The 18,818-nt window shown below is 43.1% G+C and overlaps 1 protein-coding gene across 3 annotated transcripts in view; it reads left to right on the top strand.

The window, feature by feature from the left end:
* The window catches only part of ST3GAL1 (ST3 beta-galactoside alpha-2,3-sialyltransferase 1), a 190,750-nt gene that overhangs the window by 109,829 nt on the left and 62,103 nt on the right, over positions 1–18,818 (top strand). For 2 of the 3 annotated variants that reach the window (XM_067467278.1, XM_060775904.2), the window contains one exon: positions 13,041–13,236. The exons of the other annotated variant lie outside the window; for it this stretch is intronic. The gene's annotated coding sequence lies outside the window, so the exon portion shown is untranslated. The remainder of the gene's footprint in view (positions 1–13,040; positions 13,237–18,818) is intronic. 3 annotated transcript variants of the gene reach the window in all.

The raw sequence follows: 18,818 nt of genomic DNA on the forward strand, positions 1-18,818 counted from the left end.
TTTGACAATCCAGTAAAAAGGAGACCTTGTGAAACACTATTATTAATAGCCTTGTTCAGGTCTTGCAGACTCATGACCATGGCTTCTGGTATTGAATCAATTTACTTACACAGATCTCCTCATTTCTGGGGTCATGGGCATGGCCCCAATCTCCATGAAAGGGAAGAACTGCAATAATACAACAACAACAATATACTTTATCCACTCTATCACGCTGAGGGGACTCAGAACAGATTGTTGTTGTTCATTCGTTCAGTCGTCTCCAACTCTTCGTGACCTCATGGACCAGCCCACGCCAGAGCTCCCTGTCGGCCGTCACCACCCCCAGCTCCTTCAAGGTCAGTGCAGTCACTTCAAGGATGCCATCCATCCCTCTTGTCCTTGGTCGGCCCCTCTTCCTTTTGCCTTCCACTTTCCCCAGCATAATTGTCTTCTCTAGGCTTTCCTGTCTCCTCATGATGTGGCCAAAGTACTTCAACTTTGTCTCTAGTATCCTTCCCTCCAATGAGCAGTCGGGCTTTATTTTCAGGACAGATTACATAACACATATATGGAAAATACCAAATGCTGTTATACAATTGATAAGGACAGACAATACATAAACAGAGTTATAGACTTCCCCATCTTTTTCCAATTCCAGCATCTCTGACATCTGAAATCTGTGCTCAACTCTGCCCACCAGGGCGAATGTGTGTGTGTTGTCACTCCATCTTCCATGCTGAGGAGTTTTGTTTTCCATAGTTGTTGTTGTTCATTCGTTCAGTCGTCTCCGACTCTTCGTGACCTCATGGACCAGCCCACGCCAGAGCTCCCTGTCGGCCGTCACCACCCCCGGCTCCTTCAAGGTCAGTCCAGTCACAACCTCCAAATCCTCGGCATGTCCTTATGGGCGCCTTTTATTACCTCATCGCATTAAAGTGGTACCTATTTTTATTTTATTTCTACCTTGAAATTTGCGAGTTGTAGTTGCTGAATTTTATAGTTCATCTACAATCAAAGAACATTCCGAACCCCACCAACGATACAATTGGGCCAAATCAATTGGTGAGGACGAGGGACAGGGTCTTCTCGGTGGTGGCCCCTCGACTCTGGAACTCATTCCCCAAGGTCATCAGGCATGCCCCAACACTGGCAGTCTTTAGGAGGAGCTTGAAAACGTGGTTGTTCCAGTGTGCCTTCCCAGAATAAGGAAACTCCAAGCAATTTGTCCTGAATGCACTTTATTAGAGATCTAGGATCGTCTGCACGCCCCACCTATCTTCAAAATACCTATCCTATTTCACCTGGTCATGCCCAGCATTTTTGAACAATTTTAATTATTACACTTGGCCCTGCCATAGGTTCTTTTAATGCATCGTGGTGTTATTGTTGATGTTTACTGCTTGTTTATGAGTTTATTTATTGTTGTTTTGTTGTTGTTGTTTTACTGAGGTATTTGGGCTCAGCCTCTTTTAAGCCGCACCGAGTCCTTCAGGAGATGGTAGCGGGGTACAAATAAAGGTATTATTATTATTATTATTATTATTATTATTATTATTATATTTATCTACTCATATTGCTGTTTTTGATCTGCTAGATGTGCAGAAGCTGGGTTGACGGCCGGAAACTCACCCCGATCCAGGCTTGAAGTGTCAACCTTTCAATTGGCAAGATTTTCTGCAGCTGGTGATTAATCTGCTGTGCTAAAGCCCAGCCCAATGGTGGGTCTTTTAAAAAAAAACCTTCAGCATGACTCTAGAGCAGTGTTTCTCAACCTGGGGGTCGGGACCCCTGGAGGGGTCACGAGGGGGTGTCAGAGGGGTCACCAAAGACCACCAGAAAACACAGTATTTTCTGTTGGTCATGGGGGTTCTGTGTGGGAAGTTTGGCCCAATTCAATCGTTGGTGGGGTTCGGAATGCTCTGTGATTGTAGGTGAACTATAAATCCCAGCAACTACAACTCCTAAATGTCAAGGTCTATTTTCCCCAAACTCCACCAGTGTTTACATTTGGGCATACTGAGAATTTGTGCCAAGTTTGGTCCAGATCCATCATTGTTTGAGTCCACAGTTCTCTCTTGATGTAGGTGAACTACAACTCCCAAAACTCAAGGTCAATGCCCACCAAACCCTTCCAGTATTTTCTGTTGGTCAGGGGAGTTCTGTGTGCCAAGTTTGATTCAATTCCATCATTGGTAGAGCAGAATGCTCTTTGATTGAAGGTGAACTATAAATCCCAGCAACTGCAACTCCCAAATGACAAAATCAATATCTTCCCCCAATCCTACCAGTATTCAAGTTTGGGTGTATTGGGTATTTGTGCCAAATTTGGTCCACTGTATGAAAACACATCCAGTCTATCAGATATTTACATTACTATTTATAACAGCAGCAAAGTGACAGTTATGAAGTAGCAATGGAACCAATTTTATGGTTGGGGGTCACCATCACATGAGGAAGCGTATTAAGGGGTCGTGGCATTAGGAAGGTTGAGAACCACTGCTCTAGAGTGAGCTATGCCCTGGAAGATCAAGATATCCCTAGAGAGATATTCTCTTTAGCAATTTCTAAGTCCTCTTGCAGAGGAAAGTGTCCATAGAATCAAAGAGTTGGAAGAGACCTCATGGGCCATCCAGTCCAACCCCCTGCCAAGAAGCAGGAATATTGCATTCAAATCACCCCTGACAAGTGGCCATCCAGCCTCTGCTTAAAAGCTTCCAAAGAAGGAGCCTCCACCACACTCCGGGCCATAGAGTCACATTAGAAGACCAAGAGATTCCTAAAGAGATATTTTAGATGTAATGCTAGCCATTATGATCAGAATCTTTTTGTTTAGTTCCAACCAGAGTAGATTCTTGACTGATGAGTGTTCATGTAGGTAAATCTTATTGATTTAATTGGTCGTCTTTAACTGGGAGTAAACACAGGATATAGACCTGTACACAGTTTTTTTCACCCGGGTGGGGTGGGGGGACTCAAAACAATTTCCAACAAATATACAGCCAAATTCAATGTTCAGTTGATGGGAATTGAAGTCCCAGAACAGGATAGAGCAGGCATTCTCAGCTGGTGACCCTCCAGCTGTTTGGGCCTCCAACTCCCAGAATACCTAACCATTGAAGAAGGTAGCAAGGGCTTCTGGGAGTTGGATGACAAAACAGCTGGAGGGCCGTAGTTTGAGGATGCTTGCAGGGTCAAACATTTCTCACTTCTGTTCTGCAGGGTGCAGGGAATCCATAAATAATTTCAGGATAGTTTGGGGGTTATATTTTCATTCTTTCCATCTTTTTTTGCACATTAATGTTTCTATAGAGGGGACTAGGCGACATTTTGGCCAAAGTTGTGGCGCTATTGAAAAATCTGTTTTAGTTTTACTTCCTATGTCCAGTTTCAAGACTTAGATCTTATATACATCCATGTACCTAGGCTCTAGTTAGGCCAAAGGTGAAAGGGAAGGGAAGAAGAAAAATAGAACAATTGCCAGATTGAACATTCTTTCCTCTAAGTCAGTGTTTCTCAACCTACCTAATGCCCTGACCCCTTAATACAATTCCTCATGTTGTGGTGACCCCCAACCATGGCATAAAATTTTGCTACTGTTATGAATCATAATGTTAATATCTGATATGCAGGATTTATTTTCATTCACTGGACCATATTTGGCACAAATACCCAATACACCCAAATTTGAATACTGGTGGGGTTGGGGGGATATCTTTTGTCATTTGAGAATTATAGTTGTTGAGATTTATAGTTAATCTACAATCAAAGAGCATTCTGAGCTCCATCAACGGTGGAATGGAATCAAACTTGGCACACAGAACTCCCATAACCATCAGAAAATATTGGAAGGGTTTGGTGAGCATTGACCTTGAGTTTTGGAGTTATAGTTTACCTACATCCAGAGAGCACTGTGCACTCAAACAATTATGTATCTGGATCAAACTTGGCCCAAATATTCAATATGCCCAAATGTGAACACTGGTGGAGTTTGGGGAAAATAGACCTTAACATTTGGGAGTTGTAGTTGCTGGGATTTACAGTTCACCTACAATCAAAGAAAATTCTGCACCCCACCAATGATACAATTGGGCCAAACTTTCCACTCAGAAATCCCTATGCCTTGAAGGGACTCACTGGGATGAGCCTCCCTCCAGTCTGACATGCTCTACCTCATTTGCACATGTGCACCACGCTGTCATGTTCCAAGCACACCTGCTCTCCCCTCCCTGCCTGGAGTCTCTGAAACAGCCCTCCCTTGACCGAGAGGCCGGCTGAGAGGCCAGCCAATCACAGCAGAGGACTTTTGGTGGGAGGATTCGCCATCTGTTTCCAAAAAGGAAGAGAAGGACAGGCAGAAAGATCTTCAGCCTTCTCTGCCAAAGGGGTTCCTATATGTTTTCTGGTGGTCTTTGGTGACCCCTCTGAAACTCCCTGGCTGCCTCCTGGGGGGTCCTGACCCCCACGTTGAGAAACGCCGCTCTAAGTGGTCATTACTAAAGCTCAGAGAAGTTCTTTAAAAAAAGCTATGTAGCCGTGCTCGCTAGGAGATTTGTGTATTGGGAATGCTTTTTCAGGCTCTGGTTGACGGTCTGTCAGTCTGTTTGAACTATCTGTAACGTGAGACCTCCAAGGACTGGTTCCTTCATTCTCTTCTGGCTCTATTCCACTATGCCTGAGAAGGTGGGGCTCTGACTCAGGGTGGCTACAAAAGGTTGCTCCGACAGCTCAAAGTGCCACTCCACTTGGCGTGTATTATAAGAGGACTTCCCTGGTAATGCATGTCTTGCTGCTGCCTGGAGTCAAAGACAAAGGAGAGTTGGTAGGCAAGGTGGATGAGGTAGGTGGTTGAGGTTCATCTCTTGGGACTAGCCATAAATGTCTTTAACGTCTGTGTGGCTGCTTGAGGAGCCTGAAGTTGGGGCGATTTATCTGCTGTTTCCCTTAGTGTGACAGAGATGAATGCAGCTTCAGTTCCTAGTGTCTTACAGCTATGCCAGTGCTTTGACAGATGTTAAATCAAATTGCTTTAAATCATCAAATTCTGAAACTGATGCATTTTCCACAACTGATTTTATAGGAGATTTCCAGACAAAGTATTAGTCATATACAGTACAGCATGATCCCCGTATCCGTGGGGGACAGGTTTCCTGAATTTGCACGGATATGCAGTGGATAACAGCAAACTATTGAAATGAAGAACTTTCTGAAAATACCATAGAGCTTTGCTGAAGGACTAGAAAATGTCTAGAGAAGCTGTAGATAAATGAAACTGGCGATACATGTCTCACATATATGTGAATCGTATTGTAATTATTTTGCTTATTTCCAGAGTTTTATAAGTAATACTGAAAACATTATTTTCCCTATCATGCATCCTACTGGTTTTTCTGTTCCTTCTTTTGAAATTACCTATCAACATGTGCTTTTACGTGCCTTCAACTTGTCTGTTGATTTATGGTGACCTCATAAATTTTCATATGGTTTTCTTATGCAAGATACAGAGGTGGTTTTGCCAATTCTTTCCTCTTGTGGAGATGCCACAAATGTCATAGGTCAGTGTTTCTCAACCTGGAGGTCGGGACCCCTGGGGGTCGTGAGGGGAGTGTCCGAGGGGTCACCAAAGACCATCAGAAAACACAGTATTTTCTGTTCATCATGGAGGTTCTGTGTGAGAAGCTTGGCCCAATTCTATTGTTGGCGGGGTTCAAAAAGCTCTTTGACTACCTCTGAGGATGCTTGCCATAGATGCAGGTGAAACGTCAGGAGAAAATGCCTCTAGAACATGGCCATATAACCCGGAAAAACCTACAACAACCCAGTGATTCCGGTCATGAAAGCCTTTGACAATACAGCTCTTTGAGTGTAGGTGAACTATAAATCCCAGCAACTACAACTCCCAAATGCCAAGGTCTATTTCCCCCAAACTCCACCAGTGTTCACATTTGGGCATATTGAATATTCGTGCCAAGTTTGGTTCAGATTCATTATTGTTTGAGTCCACATTGCTCTCTGGATGTAGGTGAACTACAACTCCAAAACCAAGATCAATGTCCAGCAAACTCTTCAACTATTTTCTGTTGGTCGTGAGAGTTCTGTGTGCCAAGTTTGGTTCAATTCCATTGTTGGAGAAGTTCAGAATGCTCTTTCATTGTAGGGGAACTATAAATCCCAGCAACTACAACTCCTAAATGTCAAGGTCTATTTTCCTCAAACTCCGCCAACGTTCACATTTGAGCATACTCCCAAATGACAAGATCAATCCCCTCCCAACCCCACAAGTATTTAAATGTGGGCAAATCGGCTATTTGTGCCAGATTTGGTCCAGTGAATGAAAATACATCCTGCCTATCAGAAGATTATATTACAATTCATTACAGTAGAAAAATTATGGCTATGAAGTAGCAACAAAAATAAAGTTATGGTTGGAGGTCACCACAACATGAGAAACTGTATTAATTGGTTGCGGCATTAGGAAGGTTGAGAAACACTGTCATAGGTTGAAGGTGGTTTGAAAGCTCTTTCGTCTGAAATATAGCCTACAGCACCTGGTATTCCCTTGGCAGTTTGCTATCCAAGTATTAACCAGGTCTGATTCTGCTTAGCTTCCAAGGTCAGGTGAGCTCTGGTGCCTTCAAGGTATATAGACATACAATCTACAAAAGTACAAGGAGGAAAAGTGTGTTTTGATTAATAATCCAAGGAACTGTCAGCCTGGAAACCACCTAAGCAATTTAGTGAAAACATGTGAGCTAAATGTGGATATTTTGGCAATCTTTGTTTTATGAAACTGATACTTTGCATATATTTGGAGGAAAACAAGTGTCATGTTTTCCCCATTTGCTAGTGTGGATATAAATAATGATATAATGATGTTAGTCATAAATCCACCAGTTTTTCTGCTAAGTCTTGAAAATTTGTTTAGTCTCCTTGAAGCTTGTTTTGAGGGGACATACACCGGCCCTTCGGCCCGTGGCAAGGAACTCACCCTGCCTAATGGGAGAGGTGATGTTGAAGAGACGCAACATATAAAAAATCATTGCCGTGGGGTGATACGACTGATGCTCTCTACAAATACATTCTAAAAATACATTCCATTAATATTTAACACCGAGACTTTTGTAGGTATGTATAGACGTTAGTATTGTTTTCCTGCCACAAAAAAATCCCAAACATTATACAATATTAAAAGCCAGAAGACAAAGCCTTCTGGATGATTAAAAAGAAAAATTAAGTACTGTTCCTTTTGTGCATGTATGCCCAGAATATATCCTTGTTGCTAGTTAGTTAACTGGGTCTTATACTTTTTAACTGCCCTGGTTTCATTCTTTTGGGATCTGTAGTCTGGTGAGATGTGAGGAATTCAATCCTTAGGAACTCTAGTGCTGGTAGTTCAGTGTTTCTCAACCTGGGGGTCGGGACCCCTGTGGGGGTCGTGAGGGGTGTCAGAGGGGTCGCCAAAGACCATCAGAAAATGTAGTATTTTCTTTTGGTCATGAGTTCTGTTTGGGAGGTTTGGTCCAATTCTATCGTTGGTGGGGTTCAGAATGTTATTCATTGTAGGTGAACTATAAATCCCAGCAACTACAACTCCCAAATGTTAAAGTCTATTTTTCTCAAACTCCTCCAGTGTTCACATTTCAGCATATTGAGTATTCGTGCCAAGTTTGGTCCAGATCCATCACTGTTTGAGTCCACAGTGCTCTCTGGATATAGTTGAACTACAACTCCAAAAATTCAAGGTCAATGTCCACCAGATCCTCCCAGTATTTTCTCTTGGTCATGGGAGTTCTGTGTGCCAAGTTTGGTTCAATTTCATCATTGGTGGTGTTCAGAATGCTCTTTCATTGTAGGTGAACTATAAATCCCAGCCATTACAGCTCCCAAATGAAAAAAATCACCCCCCCCCCCAAACCCCACCAGTATTCAAATTTGGGCATATGGGGTATTTGGGATTTGAAAATACATATCAGATATTTACGTTACGATTCATAACGGTAGCAAAATTACAGTTACGAAGTAGCAATGAAAATGTTATGGTTAGGGTCACCACAACGTGAGGAACTGTACTAAGGGGTCGCAGCATTAGGAAGGTTGAGAACCACTGTTGTAGTTCATAAGAGTTTTCTATAGCTCTGTATGGGTGCATCTACACTGCTGAATTAATGCAATTTAGTGCTACTTTAACTGCCATGGCTCAATGCCGTGGAGTCCTGATATTTGTAGGTTGGTGAGGCATCAGCACTCTTTGGCAGAGAAAGTCAAAAACCTTTTAAAGCTACAACTTCCAGAATTTCAGTGCATTGTGCCAGGACATTTAAAATGATGTCAAAATGCATTGACTCTACAGAGTAGAGAAAGGCATTGTTTGTGTTTGTAAGTTTGTTACAACTCATTCTTCCTCAACCAGGAGCCCTCCAAGGAGAACCTCTGCTCACTCTGTTAGTTCCTAACACTATCCAGAAAATCTCTATGGATGGGCAAGGATCAGTAGACAAAGGGATCTTCTCAAGCTCCACCACAGATGCCAAAGTAGCCAATGGCACCAAAGGATATGATGGTCCAGATTCAGGAAATGTTAGTTACTCTAGGACCAGGTTCATCTACCACCTGGATGCCACACTAAAGTCCATCTCCAACCCTTTGGCATGCACCATCACCACATTTTTGCCTAGCAAGTGTGTGCTCTTCTCTTGCTAGAAATCCTTTCTGCTTAGAGTTTTTGGGCATTTTCCACATCTGGGGTTGCCAATCAAGGTTGGACTATTATAGTCTTCCTCAGGTACTGTAATTGGGAGGGATGCTAATTTTAGTGCTAACAAAATGTGCTTATTTGATTATGTTTTACTGATTTGGGTTGTTGTAGGTTTTTCGGGCTATATGGCTATGTTCTAGAAGCATTCTCTCCTGATGTTTCGCCTACATCTATGGCAGGCATCCTCAGACGTTGTGAGGTCTGCCATAGATGCAGGCACAACGTCAGGAGAGAATGTTTCTAGAACATAGCCATATAGACTGAAAAACCTGCAACAACGAGTGATTCCAGCCATGAAAGCCTTCGACAATACATTTTACTGATTTGTTATTGTTTACCTTGTTTACTTGTGTGATATTACTCAGTTATGTCTTTCATCAAATGTTTGCCATTTTTGTTGTGAGCTGTCCTAAGTTCCCATTGGGGAGATGGGATGGAATACAAATAAAGTTATTATTGTGGACAGCCAATAGCCAGTTGACCAGCCGTTGTCCATATGTTACCACTTCGAGTAGCATAACTTTAACCATTTCCCTGAACATATAATTTGAAATACCAAACACCAAATTATAAATCCTAGGATTCCATAGCATAGTCTCTAACTTTTTAATGATGAAAAGTTGAACATATGCAGCTAAGAGTCTGACCAAATGGCCAACCTTTTTAAAATGGAAACAATACATGTGTTAGGAAAGACTGCATAATTTGCTTTTGCCTGAACCTATTGGGAAAAGCTAGAGTCTCCGGTCCCCAGTTACAGAATCAGTTGATTACAAACTATTTTTGCACTTTGTACGTAGTTTGCAGTCATGAAAGTGGAGCCCCCGGTGGCGCAGTGGGTTAAACCCCTGTGCTGGTGGGACTGAAGACCCACAGGTCGCACGTTCGAATCCGGGGAGAGGCGGATGAGCTCCCTCTATCAGCTGCAGCTCCTCATACGGGGACATGAGAGAAGCCTCCCACAAGGATGATAAAAACATCAAATCATCTGGCGTCCCCTGGGCAACGTCCTTGCAGATGGCCAATTCTCTCACACCAGAAGCGACTTGCAGTTTCTCAAGTCACTCCTGACACGACAAAAAAAAAAGTCATGAAAGTAAGCTGAAGCTAAAAGGGAAGGAAGAGAGAGAGAGACATCCCCATTTACACTACCATCATAATGAGAATAGAACAGCATTATATGATCAGTGCAGACATATAAATTATAACTGAGCCCAAAGCAGGTAAACTGCATTATATGAATCTACACTGACCATACAATGCAGTGGTAGTGTAGATGGGGCCTTAGAAACAACTGAAAATGTGGGACAGGACAGGATTAATTCAAACAAATCAAGACAGTTGGAGGTTATACTGTAGGAGGGAGTTACAGCAGTTTGATTGAGGCTGATCATAGTGCTGTAAATATGCAAAGAAAGAGATTTTCTCTTCCTTTCTTTATTTCTCTTTCATACAAATACTCCTACTTTCTTCTGTGCAAAGTAAAATGCAGTCCGCTCTCCACATTTGCAGGTTTAACTTTTGCAGATTTGGTTATTTGATTAATGTGTTATCTCTAGAAACCTCTGGTGTTTCCCTATATGACTCTGTCATGTTGGAAAACCTAGGAAGAACATTTCTCCAAGTATAGTAGGTCTTCCAGCTTGATTCTGTGGTCAGCATTGGTGGATAGATTTGGACCATAGAATCATACTGGAGGATCTAGAGCAGTGGTTCTCAACCTGGGGTCCCCAGATGTTCTTGGCCTCCAACTCCCAGAAATCCTTACAGCTAGGAAACTGGCTAGGATTTCTGGGAGTTGTAGGCCAAAAACATCTGGGGACCCCAGGTTGAGAACCACTGCTCTAGAGATTCCTAGAGAGGTCTTCTCCCAGGTAAAAAAAAGAGCATTTTAAAAATTCACTTTTTCCCTGTTTTGCAGTGGGCCTGCTCCCTTAACCCCCACAAAAGCAAAGGGTCTGCTGTATTATGTTGGTAATACAAACATAAACGCATCTATTTACTGACTGGTGTATACATCGCAATTGACGTTTTCACAGATTGCATAGATCCATCATTCCTTTTCAACACATTTTCCCCCAACTAGTGCCTGTTTTCATACTGCTCTTTGTCTCCATGCCAAAAAGATATTTGGCGGAGGCGACATCAGACTTGGCAAAGGGCAACTCAACATCCTCCTCCTCCTCAGTTGCCAAACAAACAGCCCACTGCAGGCTCAACAGCACATGCCGGCGTTTCTGCTCCTCGCCCTATTGAGATTTGCTGAGAGCTTTCCAACAGAAAGAAAAGGAAAGGCATTTGGCGAAATTGTACAAGAGGCACAAGGGAAAGTTACTGTAGTGCGATTGGAACAAATGACTTTTATTTCTCAGCGTGGAGGGTGCATGGAGGTGAATGCTTTTTAAAGCCGGACAAAGGACAAAGTGATTGAAAGAATGGACAAGCCCCTCACTGCCTTGAAGGAGACCTACTGGCAACTTTGAGACCTGACGTGATGGCTTCTTAATACCAGAATGTGTAGGGGAGATGACCTTTTTGGTCTACAGTTCTCAGAAAATCCCTGGCGGTTGCAGATATGGGAATTGCACTTGGAATTTTTTTTCTAAACTCTGGTTGATATAATAATAATAATAATAATAATAATTATTATTATTATTATTATTATTATTATTATTATTCCCCACCACCATCTCCCCAAGAGGACTCAGGGATGGCTTACATGGGAACAAGCCCAAATCACAGATAAAAACAACAGCATTAAAATCAATCAATAAAACATAACACAGGCACAAACAACAACATCATAGAAACAATAACATGGCTGAAAACAGATTCAGAACTGGGTCTGGGCTCAAGTAAGTGCGATAAATTCCTAAGTAGAGCTGAGGAAAAATGCAAAAAGGGTCAGTCTAGAGCAGTGGTTCCCAACTTGTGGGTCCCCAGATGTTTTTGGCCTACAACTCCCAGAAATCCCAGCCAGTTTGCCAGTTGTTAGGATTTCTGGGAGTTGAAGTCCAAAAACATCTGGGGACCCCAGGTTGAGAACCACCGGTCTAGAGGGAGTACCTCTGGTCATAAAGTGTCAAGATTAGGGGGGTGGGCAGAACTAAATTGCAGAAACTTAGGTAAGATTGAGCCAGTTCTCTGGTCATCTGCCTAATCAAAGGCACAACGGAATATCCAAGTTTTAAAATCCTTACGAAAGGTGGATAAGGTGGGTGCTTGTCTGATCTCCTTAGGGAGGGAGTTCCAGAACCGGGGGGCCACCACCAAGAATACCCTTTCCCTCATCCCCACCAATTATGCTTGAGACGGTGGAAGCGAAGGAAGAGCCTCTCCAGATGACCTTAGGATACGTACTGGTTCATAGGGGATGATGCGATCGCGAAGATAGGCAGATCCTGAACTGTTTAGGGCTTTGTAGGTAATAACCTGTATCTTGAATTGGGATCAGAAACTTATTGGAAGCCAGAGGACCTGCTTAAACAGGGGGGTTGAGTGCTCCCTGTAGCTAGCTCCTGTTAACAACCTGGCTGCAGATCTTTGGACCAGCTGCAGTTTCTTGGCCATCCTCAAAGGCTGCCCCACATAGAGTGTGTTACAGTAATCCAACCTGGAGGTAACTAGGGCATGGACCACCATAGCCAAGTCAGACTTCATGAGGTACTCTCCTATGGCCAGTAACTCAATGGACTGAAAAAGAACAAAGGCAGGCAGCAGCTTTGAATGTAATTTTCCTGCTTCTTGGCAGGGGGTTGGACTGGATGGCCCATGAGGTCCCTTCCTACTCATTGATTCTATGATTCTATGTGTGTGTGTGTGTGTGTGTGAGAGAGAGAGAGAAAAACAGGGACAGAGAGAAAGATGGAAAGAAAAAGTAGGATTAGGATGTTGGTGTGTTGGAAATGAGAGATAAACGTCTTCTGCCTTCCAATTCTGCATAAAATCATGCACTGTTCTAGCATTAAAAGTTGGGAACTGATTTCAGGAGAGGATGACTTTCCATAGGAGGAAATGTCCATGGCTGACTAAGCAACTGAAGTGCTATCCAAAGCTTAGAAATGTTACATTTCTGGACTACAAGTCTCAGAATTTCAGACATGTCTGGTTACCACAATTTCCAAGATAACGTATCTGGAGGACTTGCTTTCTAGAGCTTGAAAGTCATCCAAAAATAACTTTTCCAAGCCCTGGTGTATCTGTTTGCCCATGCTGGCTCTCAATTATCTGCTGGTTGACCAAACTGTGCTTTGCCAGGATGCCAGCATTCGGATCAATCTAAATTCTCTCCTCTCCCTTCTTCTAGGTGCTGAATCTGACCCTACATCTCTTCTCTCCAGCTGAAATTTTGCCGGAAGGAAAAAAAATAGAGTAGGAGAGGTTCTTTGGCAAAAACAAGGGGCAAGAAGTGGTGACCTGCCGTGACAGGAGAGAAAGAAAAAGAATCCATCAACAGTACATCCAGTGTTTGGAAATGCAGCCAAGTGAAAGAGCCTGGCAAGGTAAATGGGTCCTTTTGTGTTCTCACAATGCGGAGTTGGACTCAGGTTCAGTAATGGAGCCCTCCTTCCTGAAATCTCTCATGTCAAATAGAAAGAGAGAGGGCCGAGGAGCTGTTGAATGTTAAAGGAGTCTTCCTTTCCCTGGGCAGAGACTGCAAAAGGCAGAGGGAAAGCAAATCACTAAGAAGAATACATAATTTTGCAAAACCAGCTGGATGCCCAACAGCTCAGTTCATTTCCATTGAGTCTTAGCTCTATAGGAGTAAGAAAACTGGTCCATGAAAGAAAGTAGTTCTTGGAAAAGTTACTTTTTGTAGACTGCAGTTCCCGTGTGCTTTTCCAAGACTAACTTTGCCAGTCTCTTCGGAATAGGTCTACTAACGCCAAAGTGGGATCTGCAACTCAGGATTGCATCCAGGGTTCCAACCATGAATGTTCCTCTTTCATTGATACCCTTTTCTTCTCCTCTGCTCCCCATTTCCATTTTCCCTTAATACAGCATATTGTTGGTACAGAGCAAGTTCAACCCCAACTGGGCTTCCCCACTCCTTTGGGGTTTTATTTCTAACTAGCTTGGGGACTCGGCGGTGCCCGGGTTATTTGAGAAAGGCGTTGTTTGTGTTTGTAAGTTTGCTAATATCAATTTGGTAATGTCTAATGCTATTTATTAGAAAGAAGCCAGTCTTTCCTTTTGTTTTTCATGAATGCTCCCAATAGAAAATGCATAAGGATGTGGGTGAAGTACAGTTCCCAGAACTGTGAGTCAATCCTTCCCAAACCCTGCCATTATTCAAAATTGGCCATGTTGTGTCTGTGTGCCAAGTGTGATCCAGATCTGATATCAGCTGGGTTCAGTAATATCTAGGTAAGGGTGAACTACAACTCGCAGATTCCCAAGGCAATCACTCACAAACCTAGCCAGTAATCACAGTTGCCCATGTTGGATCTGTGTGCAAAGTTTAGTTTAGATCCATTGTCGACTGGGTTCAGTGCTCTCTGGAAAAGGGTGAACTACCATTCCTAGATTCCCAGGGCAATCACACCCAAACCCTGCTAGTATGTACAGTTGACCATGTTGGGTCTGCATGCCAAGTTTGGTCCAGATCCGTCGTTGGCTGGTTTCACAGTGCTCTCTGGATGTAGGTGAACTACAACTCTTATAAATCAAGGTCAATTCCCCCAAACCTGATCATGGCATATGTGGTCCAGGTCCATTATCAAAGGGGGTCAGAGTGCTCTGCCTTGATGCAGGGTGGACTACAACTTACATCCTGTTGGGTCAGTCCCCGAAACCCTCTAGTCTGTTCAGTTGCTGATCAATTCCTCAGTGTTTGCTGTGTGCCATAGGAAAGGGTAGGAAAGGGTTAAGGGGAAGACAGTGGACAGGTCATGCAAATTCTACACAAGGAACCCTGGGATGCCTGTCAAATCTAGGATGAAATTGTCCCCAAATGAAAACATTCTTTGGATGGTTAGTGTTTAGGGGGGACATTGGTAGGGTTTGGGTGACATATTAATGGCACTCGCTCTACTTTGCAATGTCAGTGGAGGGAACACCTTTGGAGGCTTCTCAGCACTTGGAACTATAGCCTGTTTGTGGAGGTGGGAGGCAGTCTGTGTGGACAATCATCTCTGCCACATACACACACATTTTTCATTTTTATTATGTGTATAGATAGATTTTGTTTTGTACTTCCACCAACTTGGACCTTTCCCCATGTCTAAACTTCCCTTGTATGTGGCCAATTTCAGCTTGTCAACATACTGAGCCATACTTGTGCTCTTACTCTTCAGAAGAATTGTACAAAGAAAGGCAACAGATGTGGAGATACAATACCTCAGTTATTGTTGTTGGCATCTGGTTGTAGGAAAAGAAAGTGGTAGACTTGCTGGTTCTCGGATGTGATTCAAGAGAACTTTCCTGTCCCTGGCTGCCCCCTCCCCCAGTTGCCATCCCAGTTTCCAGTACCATCAATCCCAGTCTTAAACTTTTTCATAATTAATTACACTAGAGCAGAGTGAGCAACTGTCAAGATTTAGGAGGCCACTTTGGCTCCCCAGCTGACTTTGGAGGATTATATCCCCCTGTAAAATAAAATTTCCACAAATACTCCTTGCTACTCACCAATGGGTACTTTGGTCCCATTTCCCCCCTTCTGGTCTAGGAATAAGGTTGCCAGAGTGAAACCTGGAGACTAATTCTGTACTTTTAAGGTTTGCCTAGAAGTGAGATTTCAGTTGGTATCACTGTTTGGATGCACGAGAAGCCATGCCTGCTTCTACCCATCTCTTTCTCTCTCTCTTTGATCTGGCAAGCCTAACCAAATACCTTCCTTTACAATATGATGAGGCCTGGAAATCACCACTACTTCATTTCCTGTTTTTACAAGCTCTCTTGGTCTTAAAATGACCAAGTAGAGTTTGAAACCAATATCTCCATACTCAGAAACTAGAAAAGTATCACCCACACCCTCAGATGTATATTTTATCCATGAATTTCACAAGAACTACAAAAATAGACTCTAGTGTTTCAATTATTCCTGAGGACTACACTTTGCACCTTCTTGTGCTGGAGTGAAACTGGAAATTGTGCATTCCAGATTCTGTATGTTACCCAAACCTCAGCACTATTGGCAGAAAAAGTAAATCAAAGATTGAGAATATCACCCAAAGGGGATACAATTCTCTATTTCCTTGCTGCTGACACAGCACCTTGAAATAATATAGAAGAACCTCATTTCAAAACATTGTGGGAAAAGGTACATCCTTGACAGTCTGATGGGTGGAAAATTGGACCACCCCAACTCTTTGTGACTGTTGATCTTTGCACTAATGTTGGCAAAGCATTCACTCTGAAAGTATGCATCATTTGTAGCCCCAAACGAAATGTTCCCAATCCAATTCCCACAGTTTAGCAGGACAGCTAAGGAGCCCCCAGTGGCGCAATAGGTTAAACCTTTGTGCCGGCAGAACTGAAGGTCACAGGTTTGAATCTGAGGACAGCGCAGATGAGCTCCCTCTGTCAGCTCCGGCTCCCCATGTGGAGACATGAGAGAAGCCTCCCACAAGGATGGTAAAACATAAAAAACATATGGGTATTCCCTGGGCAACATCCTTGCAGATGGCCAATTCTCTCACACCAGATGCAACTCACAGCTTCTCAAGTCACTCCTGATACAGAAAAAAAAGCAGGACAACCCATTTTGTTGGCTGGGGATTTTGAGAGTTGTAGTCCAAAGTGGAGTAGATCCATTGAACCGATGAGAATGTGGCAAGGTAACATTTAGAATATGTCTGTTAATTCTGTGGGTTGACTCTAGTTGGGACAAACAGTGGAATTTAGACCCCCACCCACCCAAAATCACCATTTTGAGTTAACTGAGCCAGGGATATGAAGCCATGTGTTGCAGAGGTTTACATTGTTGCATCCCAAAATTGTCACAGGCGATTTGGAAAACGAGATTCCTTTTTGTCCGGCTTTTTTTTTTTTTTGCAAACTTTGGAGGCACACGTTGGCTTAAGATTCTTTTTTAAAAGAATATATTATTATGCTGAAAATCCTTTCTGTACGACATTTTAATTAAAGTCTTTTCTCCATTAATCCCCTGCACATATGGAGGTGGGATTCTTTGAAATTCTGTTCGAGCTGGATGGGGGCTGGAAGGAAGGGGGAAATCTTTCCTGAAAATGGAGAGACACTGAGCTTTGATATCTCACATTTCGAAGGAAAAACAAATTGCCAGAAACCACAACGTGGAAAACCTCCAGCCATCTCTTCTTTATCCCTGCATCATATTTTTTTTTGCTTTGTCTGTGCTTTTCCTCAAACCTTTGGTTATCATCTTCCAACTAATTCAGTATTAACATTTTTAATGCGCTTTAGGGTTCTCAGCCAAGAAACCACACAGGGGGTTTTGTAATGTGCAAATCCCTTTTGAATGTGATTCTCGTGCGCTATATATATATATATATATATATATATATATATATATATTCCTATTTCAGATAAAGCCAAGCCTATTGCTTCCCTAATGTATGCTAATCTTGTGTCTCTTAAGAACTTCCCACATGTAGCGCGAGAGGGCTGTTTGGGAAGAGACAACTGGCAGCCCAGGAATGGACTTGGTCTGACCTTCCCTCCAAAAGCTTTCCATTTGTTCAATCAGCATAGTTAATGATCAGCTAATGCGCTCATGGCACAGGCACATACACAAGCTCCCACACTATTTGTAAGGTGCTGGACTGGAATAAAATCATGGTCAGGATCCTTTTGTTGTTCATTCGTTCAGTCATCTCCGACTCTTCGTGATGTCATGGACCTGCCCACGCCAGAGCTCCCTGTCGGCCGTCATTACCCCCAGCTCCTTCAAGGTCAGTCCAGTCACTTCAAGGATGCCATCCATCCATCTTGCGCTTGGTCGGCCTGTCTTCCTTTTACCTTCCACTTTCCCCAGCATAATTGTCTTCTCTAGGCTTTGCTGTCTCCTCATGATGTGGCCAAAGTACTTCAACTTTGTCTCTAGTCTCCTTCCCTCCAGTGAGCAGCCGGGCTTTATTTCCTGGAGGATGGACTGGTTGGATCTTCTCGCAGTCCAAGGCACTCTCAGAACTTTCCTCCAACACCACAGTTCAAAAGCATCGATCTTCCTTCGCTCGGCCTTCCCTAAGGTCCAGCTCTCACATCCGTAGGTTACTACAGGGAATACCATGGCTTTGACTATGCGGATCTTTGTTGCCAGTCTGATGTCTCTACTCTTTACTATTTTATCGAGATTGGACATTGCTCTCCTCCTAAGAAGTAAGCGTCTTCTGATTTCCTGGCCACAGTCTGCATCTGCAGTAATCTTTGCACCTAGAAATATAAAGTCTGTTACGGCCTCCACATTTTCTCCCTCTATTTTCCAGTTGTCAATCATTCTTGTTGCCATAATCTTGGGTTTTTTTTTTTGTTGACGTTTAGCTGCAACCCGGCTTTTGCGCTTTCTTCTTTCACCTTGATTAGAAGGCTCCTCAGCTCCTCCTCGCTTTCGGCCATCAGAGTGGTGTCATCTGCATATTGCAAAATTAAGTGTGACTGTACGCTCAGAGAATTGCATAGTAAATGTAAACCTCATCTAAAGTCTGCATGAGTAGAAGTATAGTTTGCAAATGGATGGAAATAATGTGTTGTTGTGTGCCTTCAAACCATTTCATACTTATGGTGACCCTAAGGCAAATCTATCATGGGATTTTCTCTGCATGTTTTGCTTTTGCCTTCCTCATAGAATCCTAAAAGAATAGAGTTGGAAGAGACCTCATGGGCCATCCAGTCCAACCCCATTCTGCCAAGAAGTGGGAAAATTGCGTTCAAAGCACCCCCAACAGATGACCATCCAGACTCTATTTGAAACCCTCCAAAGAAGGAGCCTCCACCATACTCCAGGGCAGAGAGTTCCACTGCTGAACAGCTCTCACAGTTAGGAAATTCTCCCTAATGTTCAGGTGAAATCTCCTTTCCTGTGGTTTGAGGCAATTGTTCTACGTCCTAGTCTCCAGGGCAGCAGAAAACAACCTTGCTCCCTCCTCCCTATGACTTCATCTCA

The sequence above is a fragment of the Anolis sagrei genome, chromosome 4, assembly GCF_037176765.1.
Source record: "Anolis sagrei isolate rAnoSag1 chromosome 4, rAnoSag1.mat, whole genome shotgun sequence".
In the NCBI taxonomy this organism is placed as follows: Eukaryota; Metazoa; Chordata; class Lepidosauria; order Squamata; family Dactyloidae; genus Anolis; species Anolis sagrei.